Genomic DNA, 7,500 nt, shown 5'->3' on the forward strand with positions numbered 1-7,500 from the left:
TCTTCATTCTTGTACTCCAAATGAAGAGAATCCTTAAAACAGCCTTTGGACTACGGATTAAAATCTTCGATTAACGTAGTCTTTATATAGAAACAAGTAAAACATGCAAACCGAGTTTTCTACACAACCTATAATGCTTTATAAAACCATCAACTATGACCGGCAGCTCTCCAGTTGTTCACCAGATGCGGTCGAGTGAGGGTGCGTCTCGTTGCTCCGGAAAGCGCTGCCAGATGCACGATCTATGGTTAAGGCTAACCTTAACTAAGATAAAAACTACTGAGGTTAGAGGGTTGCACTTTGGTATGTACGATGATTAGAGGGTGGATGATAAAAATAAAAATTTGTAGCCCTCTAGCCTGAGTAGTTTTTTTTTTTATATAGATCTGAGGGCGGACGGACGGATTGACAAACCCGGCACAATAATTTTCTTTTACAAAAAACTAAACAGACCTAATTCGAAATATCTCTTTTAAGGAGCTGCTAACTTAGGATTCCGGTATAGGATTGCCTAACAGAATCGTCATTCTTGGCTATTCAAAATAGAGAAAATCCTTAAGACATCCTTTGGAATAGTTTTCATATCGGAAAAGGCTGCACGAGCAGAAATACGTATTATAGCAAATTACACTTGATGTAGATATGCATATGAAATTATCATTTCAGGAATGCACGCGTTGAACTTTCAGATTACAAAATTTTCCCCGTCATATTCAAAATTCAGAATTTTGCCACAGAATTTTGCCAGAGTAAGACAGGTGGAGTATCATTTCTGAAGCACTAAAATGAACGTTAATTCATTTTCAACTCGAAATGGAAATTTCTATTTTGAGCTCTAAAAGGTGAAAGTTTATGGGAGCAAATGGTGTATCGACAACCAACATCAAAATATTCCAAAGACTTCAGTTTAAATGTCAAAAGTTGCTAATTTTAATTAGGATGGGTATGGTAATTTTCGTAGTACCAAAATGGGAGTTATATATATATATATATATATATATATATATATATATATATATATATATATATATATATTGTGTGTGTGTGTGTTTGTTGTGTGTGTGAGTGTTGTGTGTGTGTGTGTGTGTGTGTTGTGTGAGTGAGAGAGAGAGAGAGAGAGATCATAGACTTCTTGCTCAGTGAGGACCCTTCCCCCCTTTGAAACGAAGTCATATGAAATGGTAATTTTTAAATTCATTATTATTTTTATTTCTTTATTTTTTTGACACACTCACTCATATCCGCGACGACAAATCTGTCGCTGTGTCGCATTCCGGTAGTTCAAAAGACGACGTAGGCGAATGCAGTGGCATTCCATTGACGAACTGAATAAATTCGTCACTTGCCGCTCGCTTGTTCATTTAGTGATCTTTGGGGAGAGCGGAAAACGGGCCCTGGGGGACGTTCTTTAGTGAGTGTTTTTGAAAATATTGCAAAAAAATGTAGGTTAAATCTATACAAAAATTTAGATTAGTAAATCTAGGTGGGAATTTGATGGACTGAGTGATTCATGAAAATGTATTATAGGTGCAGAAATAAAAAAAAATATATGCGGTCCACCGTTTGATTTATGTTATCGTTTTGTGATGAAAACGATTGTTCCGTACAAAAGAGTTGAAAGAAGAAAATGGAGAGAGAGAGAGAGAGAGAGAGAGAGTGTGTAATTGGTCACAGTTCGATTTATATCTTGTTATTGTTTTACGATGAAAACGTTTGTTCTGTACAAAAGAGTATTGAAAGAAAAATAAAATGGAGGAGACAGCACACGCAGAGAGAGAGAGAGAGAGAGAGAGAGAGAGAGAGAGAGAGAGAGAGAGAGACTAATTGGAACACGAAAACTAATGTTCTGTACAAAAGAGTATCGACAATAGAACATTATAGGAGACTGGAGAGAGAGAGAGAGAGAGAGAGAGAGAGTGGAAAACGACCGCCGTTTACAGCATTAATTGGAAAGAAAGATCTTTGATGGCAATTATTCACAGAAATCTCCAGCTTTCCGGAAGAAAGATTTTCATTGCCTATTCATGCAAAAGTATTCGAGATCAATGCAACAAAAATCATCTTTCTATGGAGGTTGTCCCATTAGGGGGCTAGTGTCGTCAGTGCTCCTCAATCGGTGCGCTGTAGGCATTACTTAAAGGCTCTTTGAATCGTCCCTTCGGTCCCTAGCTGCCTACAACTCCTTTCATTCCTTTTACTGCACCTCCGTTCATATTCTCTTTCTTTCATCTTACTTTCCACCGTCTCCTGATAATTGTTTCAACATTATTTTTTGCGCTGAATGACCGCGTAGGTCCCATCGAGTGGCCTTTGGCCTAAATTTTTTTACATTAAAATTCCTATTTATATCCCAGATCTCCCTCCATTCATTGTAGTAATCTGATGAAAAGTTCCCATTCCATGCTGGCAGTTTTCTGACATGTATTAAGAGCCTCCTGCTTCTAATTCTCTCTCTCGTCTTACTATCGCTCGTTCATCTCTCTCGTCTCTCTTCTCTCTCTCTCCAGTAGAGGCAATTTATGACCTTATCTTTTTATGACAGCCATCATTAGGACACTGTGAATGAACAGTAAAACCTGCTCCTTGAGATAAGTGAGCACGCGATGTCTCCTCGGATGGACTTACAAGTCTTTAAGACATCTTAAACCTTGTAACTCCTTGTAACCCACGTTGTTACCCGCAAATAAGAATTATCAGTGAATCAGCACAAGTTATATATAGTTACTTGTAGGTATTTCATTAAATCCAGGATCTCTTGAAATTGTAGAATGTAAGAGTTAATAATTCTATTTAGTAGTTTCGGTACAGTCATCCCATGTGGGATGCAGTGCCGTCAATGCACCGTAGTCCAAAGATTCTTTGCGGCGTCCCTTGGGCCCCTAACTGCAGCCCCTTTCATTCCTTTTACCGTACCTCCGTTCACATTTCTCTTTTTCCCATTTAACTTTCCTCAACCCTCTCCTAACAAATGTTTCAAAGGTAACCACGATGTTCCCACCGTTAAATCTTTAAAGCCTTTTTCCTCTCAGTTTCCTTTCAGCGCTGAATGACCTTATAGCTCCCAGCGCTTGGCCTTTGGACTAACGTTTATATTCTGTTCCGTACCACTGACTATTATGGAACAACTTGGTCAGGATAACGCAGTATGCCTCAGTGGCGTGGTTGGTTTGGTGTTTGCTTCTCACCTCGGTGGTCGCGGGTTCGATTCTCGGCCATTCCATTGAGGAGTGAGAGATGTGTATTTCTGGTGATAGAAGTTCACTCTCGACGTGGTTCGGAAGTCACGTAAAACCGTTGGTCCCGTTGCTGAATAACCACTGGTTCCATGCAACGTAAAAACACCATACAAACAAACAAACAAGCAGTATGCATTAGTTATCAAATACGTATCCTCAAGCTATCGTGTGTCCCTGCTTACGTATTATCAAGATGGGGTCGTGCCCTACAGTCATTCTTACTAAAGATGAATTACATGAGCACCCACCACCCCTCTCCCCCCAAGGGTCGTCTCGAACGACAGGGAACGACCCCATCTTGATAACACGCAGGTCGGTGAAATGGTAAACCCAATGCTCTTTTATAGGCCAGGCCTGAGGGAAACAGTATAAAAAGTAGGCTGAGCTGCTTTTCTGATATTTTTTAATAGATCCAACGTTAAGTACTACTAAGTGGTGGAGCCAAGTATCTATATCTATACACATAAGCCTGATATGGCTAGTAAACGAACAAATGACAAAGATAACAATAAAAGGAAACAAAGAATAAAGTAAGAACTATTAAGAAATAAAGAAAAACAGGGTGTGCTCCGACCTCCAGCATACTTGCACCGAAGTTGTAAACATTATATTCCTAACTTTTAATGTAAATTAAAACATGATAAAATCTAGGGTCAAATAGATCCTTGTTTCACTAACGAAAATTAAAATAAATACGCTACATTTTATATTAGAAATAATATTTCTATACTGTTTAACACGCACGTTATTTTTTTTTTTTTTTCATTTTCATTCTAATAAATAAATCCTAAATGTCCTATCCTAAAATTGATTTATTTTTTACATTTTCATTCTAATAAATATTTCTAACTATCCTACCCTAAAATTCCTGTATATTTAACTCGACGCAAAACACCTTTTCTGACCTGTGTAGGCTCATTCATAGGGCTTTCCTATCACCCCCTCCCCCCAACAAGAACAACAACAAGAACATAATCAACCTCAACAAAGTAGTTAGTTGGCTTACTCCCCGAGTAAACGATAGATAAAGTGAACACTGTAACTTGTGGTATACTAGGTGCAGAGGCAGTCCCCAGGGTTCCTACGATATTGCGACACATTCAATAAATGTCCATTCTGTTGCAGCAAGGTCGCTCGGTTACTCACACTCGCGCCCTTATTCACAAACACACACATACACACATATATATGTGTGTGTGCGTGTGTGTGTATATGTATATATTTAGTGTGTGGTGTATAATATATATACATATATATATATCTATATATATATATATATATATATATATATATATATATATATATATATATGCGTGTGTGTGTGTGTGTAACTAAAACTGTTTCAATGTTAACTCATTTTCTTGTTAATTTTAAATAGTTTTCCTATCATTCCGTAGGATTTCCCGCCCTCATTCATTAATTCCTACTGGAGAAAAAAACTCGAATTCGAAGATTTTCTCTCTCTCTCTCTCTCTCTCTCTCTCTCTCTCTCTCTCTCTCTGCGCTTCAGCTTAATATATTATAATATTTCTACGTAACTGTTCAGAAGAATTCCTTTTCACTTACCTTCTGTATTTCTGATTCTTATCCTTCCGGTTTTGTAAGTTTGGTCTCTTTCTTCCTTCTTTCCTTCTTCCTTCTTCTTCCTTCCCTCTGTGCGAAGGCTTCTCTCAATCTCGTAATCAGCTCTGGCTTCTTTCTTTCTCTTTCTCTTTCTCTCTGTCTTCCTTTCCGGTAGACAGAGGAAGTACGCGATTTGAAAACTCGACTGGAAAGTGCAATAGTCAGGGGTTCAATGTAACCTCTCAAGAATCTTAAGCTCAAATGAAAAAAACTATAAAAAAATAATTAAAATTTAATAATTAAGCCGTTTGTTTTAATCACACTTGTAGCCGCGACAAACACGTGTTTGGGGTGTGAAAAACTGCTGCTTTGAAGAAAGATACCAGAGACGATGACGCAGTTGGGAAAATTAAAATTAGAGGGAAAATTAAAATTAGAAGGAAAATTAAAATTAGAGGGAAAATTAAAATTAGAGGGAAAATTAAAATTAGAAGGAAAATTAAAATTAGAGGGAAAATTAAAATTAGACGCTCACTTGAAGATGCAACAAACACACGTGTTCTCGATGTACTTTTAGTAACCGATTAGAAAAAGCAGCTGTTCATTGAAACGATATGAATTTATATTAAAACTCCCACCTGCTGGAAGAGTGCACGAACTACAAATCGCGACAAACACGTGTTCTAGATGAACTTTCAACGCAGCTGTTGCTCAAAACCGGCGCAAATATAAATTTTATATTTAAAAATTCAGTCTGTTCGTTACATCTTCCCATTGCCTTCTGTTAAGAACATTCGAATGGACACCATAATATTCTTTGGACGTTTGAATTTCAAGTCAATAGCCCCTGTGGTGGACTTGTTCCATATGAATACTAGGTGTCATTTCCTGAGTAATAATAACAGTAACTCAAGGCGAAACCGAAGGAAAAGGGACTGATTTAACGTCTTGTTAATAATTATAATAATAATAATAATAATAATAATAATAATAACTCAAAAGGAAAATCGAAGGGAAAAGGGAGACTTATTTAACTTCTGAAACGACAGGTGAACACACTCAAACACACACACACGCACACACAAAACCCACCCCTGGGCTTATACGAAGAGTCAGTAGTGCCAAGCGGTGGCGGTACCGTCCAATTCGCGACTCGTACTGACTCAGTTAAGTTCAGTTCAGTCGGTCACGGTTCCGCCTGGTAGGTGTGTAGGGGTGCGAATGAACGCAATCCCCCTCCCCCTCCCTAACAATCCCCCCTCCCCATCAAGAGATGGTTATGATATATGGCCTCTAGTAGCCTTCCTTATGTGATGGGATATGTAGGCAGGTGGTTTGAGGTTTCCCGTTTCTCTCTCTCTCTCTCTCTCTCTCTCTCTCTCTCTGTATGTATGTGTGTGTGCGTGTGCGCGTGTCAGTATAGAGGTGGTGCATTTTGTTTTATATTTATGGTATATTTTTTCTGTTTTGTTTGTTTTTTTGTATACATATATATTTGTTTATACATACTAATACATAACTATAAAATTCTTGATTCAGCAGTTAAAGTATTAATGTGGCATGGCATTTACCTTGTACTACACACACACATATATATATATATCATGTATGTATGTACTTACGTATATATATATATATAATATATATATATATATATATATATATATATATATATATATATATGTGTGTGTGTGTGTGTGTGTGTGTGTATATATATATATTATACATATAGTATAGAATGAAATACACGTATTTTGAATTTATTTATGTGTATTCCTTTACATTATTTTTGTATTGCCCTTCTGCGCTCTACTTTCGATCAGATAAGAACTAAGCACTTTTGTACTCTTAATGAAATCAGCAATATTTTTGTAATATTTTTGCTTCCCTTCCCGTGGACCGAAAGTTTATTGTCGTTACCAATGGTAACTACGTTATTTTTCACACGGCAAGTACTCATTGGGCTGACACTTTATAATATTATAGGGGGATGTGTTTGTAACTCTGCGTAAATCTCTCTCTCTCTCTCTCTCGCTCCTCTCTCTCTCTCTCTCTCTCTTCTCTCTCTCTCTCCTAACTGACCGTGCCAGTATTACTGCGAATACATTACCTGATAAACACACATTAGTCGTAATTACAGCGAAACTTGAAGCAAAGTTTAAGTGTCCATTGCAAACCACATTTATCAAATTGAGATCATACTCTTTTAAGTAGTCTTCGGTAGGGGGCTTAGGGGGACCGTTGGGGTGGGGGGTGTGTGTTTTGGGGTGTTCGGGTAGTTTAAGCCAGGGGAATAGTTCCAGGGGAATGGGAAGGAGAGGGAGGGGAAAGATGAGAGGGGGGAGGGAACTTATCGTCCTTAGGAACCGTTTATCGATGTTCACAAGGCGACGGTGTAAACATAAACACATTAGGGGGATTTGTCTCGATGCGTGGGTCGTCAAGTCGACTCTGGCTTTGGCCTAGTTGTTTTTCTCGTTGTAAATCGGCGTTCGGGTGTTCGTTTGAGCTTATCTCTTTATATAGAGGTTGAAGATTTTATTAAAGTTTTTTTTTTTTTCATGAATCCAAAGAGATATTTTCATATTTCAATTAAAATACTCAATTTGACATTACTTTCATTTTCCACGATTAGTTCGTACTAAAAAAAAGTAAATTCAGTTTTATAAGAGTTTGTTCTTTTAAACGTTTATTCCCCCCA

At 37.6% G+C, this 7,500-nt stretch overlaps 2 protein-coding genes across 8 annotated transcripts in view; one reads left to right on the forward strand and one right to left on the reverse strand.

Annotated features, from left to right (window-relative positions):
• LOC135205494 (uncharacterized) overlaps window positions 1–4,930 on the reverse strand; it is a 162,874-nt gene extending 157,944 nt beyond the window's left edge. For all 6 annotated transcript variants that reach the window (XM_064236215.1, XM_064236217.1, XM_064236216.1 and 3 more), the window contains exon 1: window positions 4,803–4,930. The gene's annotated coding sequence lies outside the window, so the exon portion shown is untranslated. The remainder of the gene's footprint in view (window positions 1–4,802) is intronic.
• LOC135205493 (uncharacterized) overlaps window positions 1–7,500 on the forward strand; it is a 222,042-nt gene that overhangs the window by 88,954 nt on the left and 125,588 nt on the right. The gene's annotated exons all lie outside the window — the stretch shown is intronic.

This window comes from Macrobrachium nipponense, chromosome 24, assembly GCF_015104395.2.
Source record: "Macrobrachium nipponense isolate FS-2020 chromosome 24, ASM1510439v2, whole genome shotgun sequence".
NCBI lineage: Eukaryota > Metazoa > Arthropoda > Malacostraca > Decapoda > Palaemonidae > Macrobrachium > Macrobrachium nipponense.